Genomic DNA, 18,534 nt, shown 5'->3' with positions numbered 1-18,534 from the left:
AGTAAGAAGAATGTTATACTGCAAAATGGAAAGGAAGGTGTTCTGAACACTCTTCCTCCTCTCTGCTCCAGCCCACAGAGAGCTGAGCACAAGTCCTGCCATGAGGGGCATCTCACTTGTATCTGCTGTGCTTTTAAAACATAAGGCATCGAGATCTCTCTCTAAATTCAGTGGCCTGTCAGAGTAAGATACTGGTTAAGGTGAGTACAGATGGTAGAACTGATCCACAAGCAATTTTTCCCTGCCATGGCCAAGGGACATTTCAAGGGTTGCCCTTCCCTCATTTTTCTCAGGGAGTGCAAGTTGAAAATCAGGATAATTGCACAGCAAAAATGCTTTCCATCTCACTCCTTTATTTACTTTTTTTCATGATTTCCTTCCACTCCCAGGTGAAGGAATGTAGGCTGTTTGAAGAGCTGATCTGCTGGGGTGGGGCATTAACTTAATTTGAAGCATTGCTGAATATTTAGTCATGTTCTGTAGGAGTATTAGAATCAGAAAATTCTTGGATTCCTAACAAACTCTGCACGTGTACATGATCTCCAGAAAGAGAACAAGTGTTTAAAAACAAGGCTCTGTACACAATTCTGAAGTAATTTAAATAGAAGATATATGTATATATATATATATATATATATATATATATATTATAATTTAAGTTAAAAACATCTTGCAGTACTACATTACTGACAGCTGAAAGTCAGACACCAACTGTGATGGCAGAGATCTGTAAAGTGCTTTAGGGAAAAATTACTAACTGGTATAAATCTGATTTTAAAATAAAGATAGCACAAAGAGAAATTTGAGTTAGTTTAAATAGGAACATGCCATTTACAAACAGAAATCTCTTTCCAATGGTCAAACTGGTCGACCAACACTGGTTTATTAAGGTGGCTCTCTTATTTTCAATCCATTATCTTGTGCTGTGGCATGTGACACCTTGCTTTTGTGACTTACATTTTCAAGTCAGGACACTTCCCAAGTCTGCTAAGGACTATAGCTGGGTCAGAACTGAGTTTCTCTTCTCTAAAAGATTTTGTGTTCTCAAAAAAAATTCCCAATTTGGACAAGGATGAACATGAGCACTAAAGTGAGTATTTAATCCAGGGCTTACAGAAGTGTTTTCAGTATGGAATCACCTTGTCTATAATTTTCTCGGAGTAATAGAAGTACATATTTTTAGAAAAGCATAACTGATTAAGTGATAGCTTTAGAAACAAAATGTATAAATTTTTTTTGTTTCTGATCCTGCAGACTCCTATGAGAGATGGAAGTCACACAATGCATACTGGAGGGGTGTGCAACAAGAACTGGACCTGGTGTTTTCAAACCAGGTCCACTCATAGTTCACAAGCACTGGCTCCTGGCTCTTTCAGTATCAGATTTCAGAGGAAGGTAGAAATTGCTTGCAAAGCACAAATACTTTTTAGTGAATACACTTTCACTGTGTGAAAAATGAGCTTGAAGGTGATAGTGGATGACAGATTGGCTGATTTATCCAACTTTCATGGACACTTTTCCAGCTGTAGCTCCAGAGCCATAGTCAATATGTAGTCATCTAAATACTTCCTGGAGAGGCATAACGAAGTAATTAGCTGCCTAAGCTCTATCAGATATACTTGCCCCTATGTGCCCACAAAACTGCTCCTGTGAAAGTCAAAACATAAATCTGGGAGGGACTCCAGGCCCTAATATTGTGTTCACAATAAAAGTGAGGCAAAGGCAGCTGCTGTATCAAAAACCTCCCATAACTTCCATTGTCAAAGGCAAATTGGCTTTCAGCTCTCACTGGTCATTACCCAATCCCTCACCAATCCGTGAGAGCAGCTCCCCCAAAAAGCCACACGAGCATCATTCCCTCTCACACAGCACCTTGACTTCAGCACCAGGGTGCATCTCATGCCCTGACTTATCTTGGGACGTGCTGCCTATGAATAATTCAGGACATCTCCAGACAAGTTTACCATCTCACTCCAAGTGAATAAGCAGCAGTAACAAATTCGATGCAGAAGTGTAGCAACAGCACAGCTAGTGCGAATCAAGGGAGGTTTCCATGGACACACTTCTGCTCTGTGAGGAGGCTCTAAGAGAGAAATGCAGAGCAGAGCAGGTTCAGGATGCTCCGGGGAGCAGCACCCGTTGTGTTTGCCTGGCCAGGGGGCAGGAGTGTGCGCTGGGAGCTGCAGGCAGAGGCAGGATGAAGGCTGTGCCCATCCCTGCAGTCGGGGCTGCTCCAAGTTTGGCCGTGCTGTGCTTGTTAATCTCTGCTGCTGTGACAATGTGACAGTCCTGGCACTGCAGCTGTGCCAGATGCTCAGAGCCTGGCTGCCAAGCCACACCGTGCAGAACACTGTCACACACAGACCTGTGCACATGAATCCTTCGGGAGTGTAGACACTTTGTTATAACATTGAATTGTTTCTGGGTACATAGCTTCCTGATTTTAACTTTTTTTAGGCAGAAATTGTAGCAACCAGCTCAGAGGCTAATGTTAGAAACAGGCAGAATTCTTGTGACAATGTGTTTGGCAAGGATAACACTCAGCAGATTTCAAGGACATTTTGACAGGAAACTTTAAGATACATTGTCAGTGCTATAACGAGAAAGAATATCCTGCTATTAACATGAATCTAGATTTTCTCCTTGATTGTTTGGTTAATGATCCCAGCCTTGTTAGCTGATACCAGGGAAGATCTAGCAGCTAGAGGTCTGAGATGAAGAAGATGAAGAATGGTGGATTTCTAAATTGGAAAAGTTCAAAGGTAGAAATGGGTAATAAGGAAATGAAAAGAAAAAAATCTTTGTGATCATCATCCAAACTCTAGGGGGAAATGAAAAAAATCTGTTATGGATAGGATTCTCCACTCAGCCCTTCAGGTCGAAGGGTTTTCTTAAATTTCTTTCTTTGGAGAGAGAAAGTAAAATGAACATGGATTTAGGAATATGGGGAAATGTGGAATGTGGGACACTAATGGGAAGACTTGGAAATGTTCTGGTATTTGGCCTTAATCAGCGAGGAGGAGAATGCTGTTCTTTGGGGAGAATGACTTTACCCTGCCAAAACTTGTCACACCTAAATTATTTAACTATTCCTGTTATGCTTGTCCCTTGCAACATCTGAGTAGCTGAAAGCTGGCCCAGCTTTACTGGTGGATTTGGGAATTGGTTGGTGTTTGGGATTTGGACTCGCAAAATTGTTTAATTTTGTGGTTTTTACCACAGTTTGTTTCTTCATTCCAATGTTCCCTTCAAGTTCTCTGAGCAGGGGGTGTCTCTTGCCATATGAACATTTCCTCCTTCTGGTAGGAGGGGTCCTGCTCTGGGGCAGGGGTGCCTCTCCTGCACAAAGCATATCCAACTTTTTATTTTACAACTAGCTTCTAAGGGTCTTGCTTATCTGTTATCTGCTATTTAGGTAAAGAATCTACAGCAAAGAATCCTATAAGTCTTTCCAGCTATCTGCCAAACTAATTGAAAAAAGTCCCATTAATTTCTTTCGGGCAATTACTGCATGGTGAATAATGCAGTAAGTCACTCCAAGCTCCTGTGTAACGTTTCCTTGCTTTATGGATTGTTTCCTAGCATGCCTGCAGCAGAGCTGTTTATGTTGTTTTCACTTTGCAATTTTGTGCATGAAGAACTACAATAAACATAATTAAAACCAAATTTCCCTATCTCTCCTCCTATATTTCTTCTCCAGACTCTTCCCTTCTCTTAATCTTCATTCTCTTGCTTCCTTTCTCTTAAATTTATTCTTCTTTCTTTACTCTTTCTGCTTTTCCTTCTGCTTTCTCTCCATTCCCTCTTATTTTCTGCCCTTTTTTTGTATCCTTGTGTTTTCAGAGCCCTCAAAGGGCCTACACTTAGCATAAGCTGGGATTTCCAGAGATGGCAAGTTTGTGGGTAGATGCCAATAAGATTTGAAGCTGAAACACAATCATACAAAAGATCTACAAACTCTTGCAAAACTGGCTTGTATAGACTCATACCTCTGAATGACTTATGAGCAGACTGTCTACATTGCTTGTATTTTCCATTTAAGGTGATCAAATATCTTCTTTCTGCCATTCATCCAGCTGCCTCATTTTGTATCTATCAGTAATTTTCTTTCTAAGCAGATAACTGCTACAATATTGAAAGCACAACAGGATTTTATTCCCTAAAATGTCCCTTCTGCATCTGGGTTTGAATGCAGACCCTATTTTAGGGGTCAAGATTTTAGGGTTCTCCAGGCTGTGTTTCTGCATGACCATGGGTTAATCAAATCAACCTTGGTTTTCCACTTCCCATCTGCAAGATGGAGATATTGACTTCTCTGTAAATTTCTTGGAGTTCTACAGATGACAAAGGTCTTTATTGTAAAAAATGCTTTTTTCGCTTATTTACACCAAGAAAGCACTAAACAGTTCTTGATGAGTGTTCAGCCCTTGCATATAGAGCAGGTGAATGCTGACTACTGGAATGAGGAGGGTGAAGTTTTCCACAAAATTTAGCAGTTCATCCGAAAAATGTGTAGAAACTGATGAGCATTACCCAGTGGGATTTTTTTAATTACTTCTTCTTCTTCTGCATCCCAGGAAAAGCCATCACATCTCGTTATGCAGATTCTGCTCACTAAGTGGGAATAATTGGCTACTGGAATGGCACTGCTTTAGGTAGCACTGTCCATGACATTATGACAAAAAGTGTATCCCTTTCAAAAAAGAAAGAGGTGCCACCCTAACTGTGCTGAATACCAATATCAGTTTGCAATTTGCTATCTTTTCTAAGGGCCCCTGTAGCACTTGCTCAGAAATTTTGCTTGGTCATTGATAAGGACTGTAGGATTTGGCTTCTAATGAAGATGAGACAAATTTCACCTTGCCATCTTTCAGAAATGTCATACTTGAATTACAGGAAAATGCTCCAGCTCAGCACAGAATCCTGTTCTGACAGACATAATGAACCATAGATTAATGCTTTCATGCTAAAATGTTCTTTCATGCACCTTTGCTAAGTTTACAACACGAAAAAATGTCCCAGGGTGTGGAATGGGATAATCTTTTTTTCCTTAGAGCTTTGAATGTTATTTACCAATGAAAGAAAAGAAGGTGAAAAGGGTTTCCCCACCCCTTCACCCCCTCCTCTATGCTTGTTGCTATTACCAAATACCCAAATGAAGAAATGAAGCAAAGATGAAGATGAATTAACATTAACCTATGAGAAGGACTTGGGGAGTTCCAAGACAGGTGGGAGAATGAAATCCTCTGCATGTCAGCAGCTGAAATGGGACCACTTGGAGGAATTACCAACAAAACTCACCATGTTTTGTCAAGTCCAGAATATCTACACTTGCAAACTACTTAGTGCTGTAGTGTTAGAATACTTGGTGCCCCAAATACAGCAGCAACAAACCTTCACCTAACAAGCTTTTCTAATCAATTAATTTAAAGGGAAGGGGAGAGATGGAAGGGAAAAGATACAGCTTGATCCAGATTTTGTGGGAATGGGGAGACAAACTTCCCTTTGACTTGCTGCCTCAGGCCCCTGGAGACCCCTTGTATGTGAATTTCAACGTGGATGTTCCTCACACGTCTCCAGTCCAACCCAGGGGTCTTGGCAGGGACTCAGCCTAAGGGTGACCCAGGGTTCATCTCACACTGCCCCGAGGGCAAGGCAGCTCTCTGTTTCCACTTCAATTGTGTCAGTGCTAGCCAGGGCTCACGTCTGCTTCCTCTCTCACCCCACAAAGGGAAAATGTGTGCCACAATGCTTCCTGTTTTTCACTGCCAGCTGGGTGGCGTGCTCGGGTGAAGCTCATTAAGGCAGCGTGTGGCACTGAACCCAGCCAGGAGTGGGAACAATCAAGTTCCAGCATCTCAGTCCTGAGTGGACTCAAGTGGAAATCAGGCTGCAGAGCACAATCAGACCAGAGACAAAACCTGAAAGAGGGGAGGCAGCCACATTTAGAGCTCTGAACAAGCCAGGGGAAGAGGGCATGTGCTCCACACAGACGGGGAATTGTCCTTTGCCTCAGAGCACACAGGAAGGAGAGCCCAAAAGGAACACCTGATGGTGCAGAATTGCTTATAGACAGAGGGGTTTGCCTTCTTTCCCACAGTATGAAGGGCTTGTCCATTTGGGTAACCCTTTTCTGGCTGATGCAGCCAATATGCATTACAAAACCATTATCCCATTAATTAAGCTTTTAAAAAACCATGTTTCTTGACAAAAGCACCCACCTGTGTCCTTGCCTCACTTTTCTGTACTTTATACTCCTCAGCTGTGATATCTCTCCCTCCCTATGTTGCACCTACATTTTCTTAGGCCTTTCAGGCCAAATTGTTTGTATAATGCTGGTCATTTTGTCCTACAAGGGCTTATTCTTCTCCCATAGCAGGTTATAGAGTTGTTGTGTCTGACTCCAATCTCACACGTGGAATAAAAGATGAAGAAAAGCTGTCTAGTGTTTCACTCTCTCTCCATTCTTGGTGGCTAAAACAGGATTTCATAATAATGTTTATGTTTAGAATTTCTGCAGTAATAAGCAGATCAGTATCAGTGTGTATGCAGTAAGTTTAAAGAGCTGTTAATAGACAGTTGGATGGCTTAGGAATTTAAAACCTTCATTACTATGTCATCAGTTCAAAGCCAACTCAGTTTACCAGGGATCCCTGATAGCATCAGTCTCTCCTTCCCAGATGAAGCAGGTATGCTTGCCCAAACTTGGAATTGCATTGCAATTCCACAGAAAAATCAGGAATTGCAAACTTTTCATTCCACAGTTTCCTACAAAACAACATTCTGAAAAATGGTGTTTTTAAAAATTTCAATGCTCATTTTAAAATTTCATTTGACTTTCAGAACACTCATAAACAGCCAAGATTATGAATATGCCAAAAAATAGAATGATGCAACAATAAAATATAATCTAAAATATAAAAAAACTTTCTCTTTTTAAAGAATGAATTCAGAAAGTCTATTTTACAGTTATGATCATGCAAAGATATATCCTTTAATAATGTGACATTTTGGTTATTTTCCCGAGGGAAAATAATTGTGAAAGGTTCCATTTGGATTTTTTATAGGAAAATATATCTGTGGTAGTTGTTGGAGGTAATTTAGGTTAATGTGCTTTGAATGTCCTTCTGATATTTTGTGTATGCAAATTCCTCATGAAGAAGGGAAGGGCTGGTTACTTAGAGTATTCCATTTAGGATGTCCTCATAATTTGCTGATGATCTTAGAGCAATTTTTCACAGTCACCAATTGTGATCTTGCAAAATGGATTGGAACAACAAGGGAGGGAAGGAGAGAAGAAGAAGGAGAAGGAGAAGGAGAAGGAGAAGGAGAAGGAGAAGGAGAAGGAGAAGGAGAAGGAGAAGGAGAAGGAGAAGGAGAAGGAGAAGGAGAAGGAGAAGGAGAAGGAGAAGGAGAAGGAGAAGAAGGAGAAAATAACACAGTGTTTAGTGGTGTACATCCTACATGGTGACAGTGTGTTACACACTGCTTTCCCCTTCAAATGTTCTATAAGGAGACAGTGGGTTTTAAATAAAGCAGTTGTAAGTTTTAGATATTTTCCTGGTGAGACCCCCCAGTTAACATCAGAAGGCTAAAATGTAACTCATTGTTTGTTTGTCTGCCCATTTCCACCATCATGAGAAATTCCAAAAGTTTTCCACCAGTGATGGGTTTCTGCCTTCCAAAGCCAAGTAAGGAGCTCAGAGAGGCTGATTGTTTCCTTGTCTGTGACAAGTCACTTTGTATTTATCTGTGTTGTTCTCCAGAGGGAGGATTTTCTTAATTAATTGGATTCTGGTAATGATAATAGATGAGATAATGGCATGGTAAGTCCAGTTTTCAGCTATGGAAATGCTCAGGACATTGGTTGCACTTCACTCTATATTAAAAAATGAGAAAAATTAATCATCCCTTTGCCTTTGCTACTGTCACTAGGAATGTAGGTGCCAATTAACATAAATAATAAAGAAGGAGGAAATCTTCTTAAACCACAAAATTTGAATGTGGAAAATTTCCACTTTAATTCCTGAAAAAATGCTTTTTTCACTTTTTTAATGGAACTTTTCTTGGGCCATGACTCTTTCCTCCAGTGTCATGGTTTTCAGCATTTTGTCTATGAACACTTCATGGTCCACAAAGAATTCCTAGGGTTCAGGAAAAGGTGAATAAGTAAAGAAGGTTCATATATGCTCTTGAGTGATGTATACACATGAATAGTTGTGGAAAATTGAAAAGGTTTGGACATCCATAAAGCAAAAACTTGCTCTTGAAATCAGTGAGAGAAATTTTGGACGTGGGTATCTGGAAATTATGTGTTTAGTCTAAGAAATTTTCCCATAAGCTATTTCAGAAGTAAGTTAAAATGATGTTAGATTGTTTCATGATACTTTTTAAAATGTGCAATGAAACTGATAAACTGATTCTCACCTGAGGGTGTCTAGGAATGCCAGACAAAGGATGCATGCAACATGTAGGTCCTGTTTCCCTAAGAGGTCACACAAGCTCTTTGAGTAGGCATGAAGAGCCAGAATTTTTCTTTTAGAAAAACTCATGGTTAAAGAAAAACAGAGAAGCAAATTGCTTACTAATATTCTTTCAAAAGAAAAATGTCATTTGAAATTGCTCCATTCCAACCATCAGGTTATAACTCCCTATTTTTCCTTCTCTATTTTTCTGAGCTGCAATAATGACATGTTGCTCCTGGTATGGTATCTGACATCAGACTGATCCACATACTCTGGATGCCAGGGAAATCTGACAGGTTTTGGTCATTCTCTGATATTCTCCTGTATCCTGGGGCTGGAATCAGGTAACACAACTTACAGCAACAGGCACCTGCTGACCTGCAGGTTTCTGTAGATAAACTGCTCTTTATTTGGAAAGCTTTGTCCTATTGCTGAGAGAGATCTTTTGACAATTGCTATTATTACAATTACTAATTTTTTTTAGAAACAGAAGAACTCCCCACACTTTTTTCTGCAAGGCCAGTGTGCCCAGTAAAGTATTCACATTTTGTATCATCTGAGGGTCTGAATCCAGGCATCTTTCTACTGATGGTTGTGTAGAATCCTGCCTTTCCAGGGTAGTGTAGCTGTATATTGGGGTGTAGCTTTCATCCAAAATCCCATCTTTAACTTAAAATTAACTCTTTGGGTCAAGACTTTCAGATTTTCAGACTGGTACAAGTAGCTCCATGGCCAGAGATTAGGTCAGTGAGACCTACATGCACTGAACTTCTTTGGAAATCAAATTCCTTGTGCCTCTCTCTCCTACAAAAGCTTTACTTGTGCAGTGATGCATGAGCAGTTTTGTGGATGTCAGTGGAGCAACCTCCACATGTGCAATGAAATACATGAATATTTGCAGCATTGAACCACTTATTTTGTGATTTTCTTGTCTTGATCTTAACTTGAAACCAGTGAGGCTTGAAAAAAATTGTCTTACTTCTTGTAAGAGATGAGGTGAAAAAGTGAAGCTACTGTTTATACTGAAGAAATTTCTGAGTAATCTCCAGGTAAAATAGCTAAAGCACATTTATTTTGAAGCAGTTGAATATTGTAGCCTAACTATGACTCATAACTGCCAAGTTCAGCATCTTAGAACTTAAAAGTGACTGCAACTTCATGAGAAAAACCAGGTGGAACTGGATAAGGTGGCACCTTGTAGCATCCTTCTGTGACAAGGAGGTGATGTTTTCTGGACTGCAGCATCATTTCACTTGTTAGTTGTTTACAGATACCCACAGCTGAGACAATCTGAGTCACAGGATGCCACAGGAAAGTTTGTATTTTCAAAGGAACTGAGTGATTATTGCAACTCACTGTGATTGTGTGAGCATCTCTGAACTTTTCACAATTTCATGAGTGCAAAACAGAAGAAGGTTCAAAAGTTTTTCTGTTCCTTCCTTTCTCAGTGTGACTTTCAGCTATGCACAACCAGGAAATTCAGCAACCTCTGTATCTTAGATAGATAGATAGATAGATAGATAGATAGATAGATAGATAGATAGATAGATAGATAGATATTCTGCTTTTTCTTTGGGGGTGGGGGGCAGCTGTAGTACCAGATGCTTGAGAATCTCAGCTATCAGCACCAGGTGTTTCCTACATGGAAGACTTGTGCAAAGAGAATTTTCATGAGCTTTCAGGATAAACAAAATGTTCCTTAAAGCTACTTAAGTGTTCCTTCCTGCTATAGAGTGCATGGGAGAATAATACCCTCTGTTTAAATTATTTGTCCTCAAAAAGTGAAAGCTTGGCTTTGGTGACCAGAGGAATGGTTTGCTCAAAGGCAGCCCAGTGAAAGATGGAATGAAATTCTGGGTTCCCTGTAACCAAATCTCTTTGGCCTCAAGAACATCCTTAAGCCTTCAGAGGTAATTACAGAAAAGAGCTTGCAGTGATTGTTTCAATATCTCTGCAACAGAACATGTATATCACAACATGTTTTATGAAATGCTCCCTGGGTAATGTTTGGAAGTTAACTTTGCCATATGAAGGTAAAAGTTCCCCTCCTGTTTGAAGGGTTTCATGAAAAAAATAAAAAAAAGTGGATCGCCCACTGACAATTTCAAAGACCAGTTTTAACAATATCACACTTCTGTTTGTTTATAGTAAAGCTCTTGTTTAAACTTGAAGATTCAGGGTTGTTTTGCCCTGGAGTAGTTTTGTTGGCACTGTTCATAATCTTTTAAATTCCAAGCTAGATTTTGGAGGACAGTCAATGTATTACTTCATGTGAAAACTATTATTCCCTATGAATAATTAGCACTCCATTCTGAAGGATGGTGAACATGAGGCTTAGTGCTGAGCTGCTGCTCAGAATGCTGACTGTGGTTTTCACAATTTGCAGTCCAGAGTGGAATGAGCTGTGGGCTTGGGCTGCCTGAAACACCTCTCCCAGGGGTATGGGCTGCTCACTGAAGGAGCCCTCTTTGGGAGAAAGCTGATGGAAAGATTTTTCTGCAAGTGGATGTCTGTCCTCCCCAGCCCCAGGTCCACCTGCAGGAAGAGCAGCTTGCAAAAGTGGAAATGGCTGCTGTGGAATTCCTTGCCATGTGGAGGATTGCAGCTTGGAAAGTGACCAACTGCACACCCTTGTTCAGCATCCTCCTGTCCACAGGGGTGCCACTGAAATTTTTATCCATTCCTGAAGGAGTCAGATCCTAAAGCAGAAAAAGGATGATGAAGAAAAGCAGGAAAAGGCAGATTTTGTTTGTGTGCCATGCTTTTCAGGCTGTCAATCCACATTTCTCTCTGCTGGCCACACTTAGAAAAGCTTCTTGTAATCCTGACAAAGAAGTTTCATCTGTTTTCTGAATTAATCTGTCATAATGATGTGGGGATATCAGTGCTGTAAGGCTGCTGTAATCTATGTAATACAACCTAGATATCTTTATAGATGATTAATTCTAGTGTAAACCATTCACCACAACACCCACATAACTGGGATGTGAGATACTGATAATGTTGGACTCTGCCAGAGCACGGGAGCCTGTTGCACAAAGAATCCATACATAAACCTAAGATATTGAAAAAGATAGTGCATGGCTGCTCATGGAATTGCTAGAAGTCATAGCAACCTGCAGAAAAATTGATCCATATTTGGTGCTGCATCTCTGTCATTAAGCAAATGTGATGATTTCTAATGGCAGTCTATGAAAATAATTTTAGTTCCAGGACTTTTCAGAGTGTTCCCAGGAGTTTGAAATGTCTCAGAAATTACTTTTCCAGATGAATCGTGGAATTTGTCTATTAGAGTCTGAGGTTCAGGCCACAGATGTTTGCACATGACCTCAAAAGTCAGTGAGTATCCCTGTGAGAGGACAGAGAAAGTTGTTGAATGTCAGGAATGTTGACCTGAGCTATTTTTACCCAATATCAAAAAGTTTCACGCATATTTATAATTATTCTTTATAATTTTTTTCCCCTGGATTGAATATTCTGGTAAAAATGTGGATCCTCAACAGCCACAAGAGAAGAGTAGAATAGGAATTTGCACCCAGTGAACATTAAAACCTTATGTGAACACTGTGGCCATATCACCTTTTTTCCTAACAGGCATTTTTGAGAAAGAGAGTAAGTGACACTTAATTGAAGATTTCTAAATTAAATACTCTTCCCTTTATGCCACTTAAATGCCAGAATATAATTTTAATGCCAGAAAGGACTATTTAGGATCATCTTGCTTGACAAAAACCATAGCTTTTTATCAAACTGGTTTCTCTTTTGAGCCTCTAACCCTTGGTAGGTTACACAGGTTCAATTTCAAGGCTTTACCTGAGAAGGAATCCAGTGCACCCTTGAGCAAGTGATTTGGTTGGAGATCTTGGGTGTTAGGAATGCATGCCTTTGCTCCTGAATGCAGTTAGCATCGTTGCCAGATGTTGGATCTTGCTCTGCCTTAATCCATTAGTTTAAAAAGCCCTTTGCTGTCAGAGGTATTTACAGACCATGTTCAGATTCTCTTGTACCTTTCTGGGGATAAACTAAACAGACTGAAGTCCAGGAGTCATAAAACTCCTCCTTACAGAAAGGTTTAACTTTGGATTGTTGCTCCCTCTGAAAGGTGACTGTAAAAACAGTGCTGGGGAGTTTCATGTTTATGGTTGTAATGGTTTCTGTATAAAGAGCTTTGGTCTACCAGTTAAAACACAGTGTGACTGCCTGCCAGACCTTTCAGTTTTATCATAGTCTCTGAGGGAAGTTGAGATTTTGCATCCTGTCTGTCATCACAGGCAGTAAACACAGATTAAATCAGACCAGGGATTGAAGATTGCTGTTGAGGTCCATCCCTGCATCCCTCTCCCCTTGGAGGAAAGGGATCACTTCCTGCTGACATCAAGCCAGCTCATGCCTTGTGGTGTGACTTGGAAGTTCCTCAGTTCCCCAGTGCCCTGTGTCCCTTCCTGATCCCAGGAGCCACGTCCAGCCCAGCACTGTACAACTGGGGAAGGAGAGGCTGGAGGGCAGTGCCATGGGAAGGAGTCCTGTGGAGAGCTGAACGTGAGCCAGCAGTGCCCTGGCAGCCAGCAGGGACATCCCTGTCCTGGGGACATCAGGGACAGCATCACCAGCTGGGCAGGGCAGGGATTGTCCCTCTCTGCTCTGAACTGGGGCAGCCTCATCTCCAGTGATGGGGGCAGCTTTGGGCCACAGGAAAAAAGATGTGAAACTGTTGGAGAGTGGCCAAAGGCAACAAAGATGGAGAAGGACCTTGAGGAGAAGCCGTGTGAGGAGGGGCTGAGGGCACCTGGTCTGTTCAGCCTGGAGGAGACTGAGGGGAGACCTCAGTGCAGTCACAACTTCCTTGTGAGGGGAAAAGGGGCAGGCACTGCTCTCTGCTCTGTGGTGACAGTGACAGGACTGAGGGAGTGGCCTGAAGCTGTGTCAGGGCAGGTTTAGGTTGGGTATGAGGAAAAGGTTCTTCCCCAGAGGGTGGCTGGGCACTGAACAGGCTCCCCAGGACAGGGGTCACAGCACCAGCCTGGCAGAGCTCAGGGAACATTTGGTCAGTGCTCTTGGGCACATAGTGTGACTCCTGGGGATGGTGCTGGGCCAGCACTTGGGTTGGTGATCCTTGTGGGTCCCTTCCAGCTCTGCATATTCTGTGAGTCTGTGATTTTGTGATTTCTCTGCTCCTGCTACTCCTTCATCTTCCCCAGCAGCCAATGTCACCCTGTGAGTGGGACAAGTGGCCCTGTTAATGAGCCACAAGATGGGGCAGAAGCTGCCCTTGCTCCTTCAGCCACACCAGATCTCTCCTGCAAACCCCCAGTGAAAGAGTCTGGTGCTCTCCAAAAAAATAAGTCCAAGGTCCCCTAGTGCAAAAAGCATCAATTTTGTTCTATGAGAGGATTTCACTTTTACACAGTCATTTCCTCACAGCAATGCTGCCCTTTGAGGCAAAGAAACCTTGTTTTTTCACTCCCTCTTGTTCCAGTTGGTGGGTGTAAAATGAAAGAAAATTCCATACTTTAAAGATAAGAATTACAAAACTAGTGGATTAGACTGGTGCCTGTAAGGAGGAAAACCTAAATACAGAATGAGTGAAAGAAAAAAGGAAGATGAAATGAAGGAAAGAACTGAATATTTGAGGAAAGAATACACAGTTTTTTTCTTCTTTCTACTCTTTTTTATCCCCACCACTCCATCCAATTTATGTCTTTCCTTTGGTTGTAGGCATCAATCCAGCAACTATATGAAGCAAATAATTAGTGCTATGTATGGAAATAGTATTATTAACTTAGGTGACCACAGTCAAGATCAGATTTCTGTTCCTTTTTGTTTTTTTCTATAATATACATGTAGAATTATATTTCCCATGATGGAATATTTCCTTTGCCATTTGTTAATTGCCTCTTTTATTATGAAAAGATTTTGTACTCAGAGAGTTTACAAAAGGCCATAGGGCTCCAACAGCACTTAGAAACAGTCAGATCTGCAATGAGAAATAAAGGGATGAATTAAATGATCCCCAAATGCTTTCCAAGCCTGGAACAAGAGCTAAGGCTGTCTTTAACAAGTTAACTTCTCCCCAAACACATCCACGTTGTCAGATAGGCAAATCCAGGCTCTCCTGGATTAGCTGCACCTGGTACAGGAACAAACACTCCAGCTGGTTTTTAACAGGTGGGGAGCTGCATCTGAGCTCTGGGGAAACTCTTTGGATCTGCCCCAGTTGCAGGGTAACAGGTGCAATACTGGTCTCCAAAAACCCTAACTACAGACCATAGTGTGAGCAACCTTCTTGACAAAATACTGGGAATTCAGGCTGCAGTGCTCTAGGCTGGGTAGCATCACCCTCTTTCCTCTGCCTGATGATTTTACCATATGGAAAACATTTCCAAATGCATTGCACAAGCTGTGTCCTTTTAATTACCATTAATGATATTTAATTCTTGAAGATATATGTCTGCTTAAATATTTATTATAAATAAACCCACACTATAGAGTCCATTTTAAAATGTAAATCATCTCTAAAAAACAGATTTAAGACAGATCTTATGTAATATTTATCAATTAAAACTAGTTTCAGGGATTCATAGTTGCATAAGGATTTATAAATAAAAAATAATACTGGGGGATATGTTTCATTTAAACTATTTTATTTTCTTTAGATACAGTTATATCTAATATTTTGGTAGTTAAATTAAATTCCTGCTACATAATTTACATCTGAGAACATAAGCTAACATCTAATTCAATTTCATCTTCTTTAAGACAGATAAAAAATATATTTTGCAGATTTATAGTGACATTTTGGGATTTTTTATGATTAACCTGATAGGACACAAGAAATGTGTGTATGTATGTATGTTAGCAGTCTTCCACCATGGCTAAAGTCTTCTTGTGAAGAAATTAGGAAGGCTGTGGATTCATTAAAACCAAAGGGATCAGAGGTATTTGTTCCAAGTGTTGTCCAGACCTGGCCCTACCTCAGCTGAGATCTAACACAATTCTGGTCACAGCCTGTGTTGCTTCAAAAAAAAACAGAAATTCTGCAGCTGCTGCTGCCTGAAATGTTTGGTTGGTGTAGCCAGTCTGAACTGAATTGGAAAGTCACTATATAATAGTAACTTTTTCTTCCCCCAGAAAGATCCTATTGGGAAGTTAATATTGATATATTTTATTCACAAAGTATTTGAAACTTCCTGAGCCTGCAGAGGTTGGTGGTGTCCTAGAAACATCTAGATGGAGAATTTTGTCCTGGTATTGTGTGGATCAGTTTGTCCTGTTTTCCTGTATCCCTTTGTTGTTCCTTATCTCAGTCTCACACAGGAAACTCTTTCAGACACAGACCAACCTTTTACCAATTATACCAAAAGGCCATTGTGGCAATCTGTTTTGGATTCCTGTAGTAACAAATGTCTGAAGACTTTGAACAGATCTTGTTTGAATTGCAATGAATCTTTAGGGGGAAAAAAATCTAGTTGTGATTTAAGTATTTTCCAATGATAGAGAATCCATCACAATCCACTGCAACTGATAAATGTCAATTATCAGCAGTTCTATCAATCACTATAATTTCCTTTACACAACCACAACAAAACCTACCTATCTGTTTATTGTTTATTCACAATTGCAGATGAATCAGATCTGTTCAGTTTGGGAATCTGCCAGATGAAGGTATCCTCCTGCTGTGCCACTCCATCCCAAAGGACATTGCACTTCTCCAGAAATTCAGCCCAGGACACATCAAAGAGTTTTGGGGGAGATTGCTTTACTTCCCTAAAGAGTTAACAAGCAACAGGGATGGACAAATAATGAAATATGTAACACTGTGCATTTCACTTCTGCCTGCTGCAAAATGTCCATGAGCAGCACATACATTATTTAATGAGGCTTTTCAGAATTTCTGCACAGAGCTGTACGTTGGTGTGTGTAGGTGAGAAAGGAGGGTTGTTATTCCTTCCCAACCAACAGGCTGGAAAATTCCCTGTAAATATTTGGGTCTTGAGCAATATTAACTGTGATGGAACATATCAGTATTTTGGTATTCTTTCTGGACTTGGCCATCAGAATGTATTTGGTCTTCAGCTCTGCCATGCAGACACATAGTTGGAAAACTCAAAAAATTGAAACAAAACAAAACAAATCTCCCCTTCTTGGGCCAGTCAGGGTTTACATGAGACACCATTATTGCAAATCTTGTGTTTGTTGGTGAAATCCATGGACAAATCTTGAAGTGGATGCACTTTACTGCAGCCAGGCTGGCCCTGGCCACGAGAGGTTTGAGAGCTCCCTGCCAATGCCAGCCTTGGTAAGAACTGGATAACAACTTCGAGTTTCACTCTTCTCTTTTCCCTCACAAATACCTGCACAGCCCCTGACTCACAGCCTCCAGCAGCAGGTAAATCCTCAGGTGGGCAGCAAAGGACAATAATCCCTGGAGATATCCTGGTCCACCCACTGCCTCCAGGGAACAGGAGTGGGGACTGGCACAGCAGCATGGAAGGCTTGAGGGCATTAAAATGAAGATTGCTTTTTACTAACAATCCCCTGTGAAATTAGCACCTACTTTTCCTGACTGATTGTTTGTTTGTTTTTTAAGTACCTGACACTGAAATGCAGCTAACAGGCACTCTTGGTATGGCTTGTATTATGAAACAAGAAATTATTTTAATTGCCCTAGCAATTCCCTTCCCTTGTTGCTGTAAACAAGATGATTTCCTTCAGCAGCAGTCTGACTCATGTCGTGGTTGACAAAGGAGCTGCTCCCTGGGATCAGGGCTGGTGAAAATTGTGTGGGGGCTGCAGCCTCTCCCCTCACCTGGACCCTCACCTGGGGCTGCAGCCAGCTTGGGATGCTGCTGAGATCTCTCAGCCCTTTGCTGTCCTCACCCAGCTCAGTTTGTGCAGATTCTGCCCCTCTCCCTCTCTGCTTTTCAACTTCTTTCATTTACAAGTCATTTCTCATTTTAGGATAGGGGAAGGGAAGAGCACAGAGCTGGGAGAGCTTTGAGAGCCCAGCTATCTCTGAATTATTTCTAGATTGAAGTATCTTTGTCAAGTTTGAAGGGGTTTTTTTCCCCTTGAGCAGGTTCATGTCCTGTGAAAGGATTCAAGTTAAGACCGAAAAGCAGCTGAATCCAAAGGAGTAGAAAAGGGATATTGGTGCATGGGAAAATCCTGTGGATTTTCTCTCAAAATGTGCTGATCTGTAAATTCATGCACTAAATGCAGGTTGTAAATATTATGAAAATACATCTCTGGCACTGCACAGCCTACAGAACCACCTCCTCTGTTGGTGTTGGCTTTGAGCTCACTGCTTCAAAATTATTGATTTAAGCATTTTATTATTGATTATGTAATTAAAGTGTGAGTGAAGGAAGGAGCACGCAGCCAGTTAAGGTATTCAGCTGCAATTTATATGACTTTATGAGACACATTATTTATTTGTGTCTTGCTGTGGGATGAGATTGAAATGTGTCTTTAGGTATGCTTTTGGCCCTTGGCAGGTGAAACATCTTGGATTAATACCAAGTCTTAAGCCAGTAGCACAGTTATATGAACACTGCCCTTCAGCTTTCATATTCTGGATGCTTAATCATAATGCTGTAGTTAACTAAATGCCTGTAACTTTCTCCATAAGCCTAAGAAGTCTGTATTATTAATAAATAAGTCCTTTGCTGAAACTTTTAAAACTCCTCTATAGTCTCAATGCCCAGGTGAAAAAGGGAGAGATGAAGGGAGATTTTCAGACACTTCAGACTGTAGAAATGACATCACAAGCTTTTTTCTTAAATTCATAATATTTTTCTGCAGGCTGCATATGCAGCTTAAATTGTGTAAAAATTTTTGACATTATTTAAGAGACATAGACTTCTCTGGAGAAATATCTATTTTTCCTACATGTATCTCTCCTGGTGTTAGTGGAACTGCAGAAGCACACAGATGCCCCAATCAGAATTTGCTCATAGACCTAAAAAATCCTTTGATACTGATACACACACATTTTAATTAAGTAAAGAAAACATGACTTCAAACTTATTTGTGTTGTAGATGATACAGCAAAACTAAGCCAGGTACTTCT

General features: G+C 40.8%; 1 long non-coding RNA gene across 1 annotated transcript in view; it reads left to right on the top strand.

Moving 5' to 3' along the window:
- The window catches only part of LOC130255029 (uncharacterized), a 34,667-nt gene extending 18,546 nt beyond the window's left edge, over positions 1 to 16,121 (top strand). Inside the window, exon 3 of the long non-coding RNA XR_008840847.1 lies at positions 16,087 to 16,121. This is a non-coding gene — a long non-coding RNA (uncharacterized LOC130255029). The remainder of the gene's footprint in view (positions 1 to 16,086) is intronic.
- Positions 16,122 to 18,534: the final 2,413 nt, after the last annotated feature.

This window comes from Oenanthe melanoleuca, chromosome 1, assembly GCF_029582105.1.
Source record: "Oenanthe melanoleuca isolate GR-GAL-2019-014 chromosome 1, OMel1.0, whole genome shotgun sequence".
Taxonomy (NCBI): Eukaryota; Metazoa; Chordata; class Aves; order Passeriformes; family Muscicapidae; genus Oenanthe; species Oenanthe melanoleuca.
The sequence above is the reverse complement of the archived record's forward strand: the minus strand, read 5'-3'. Positions and strand labels throughout refer to the sequence as shown.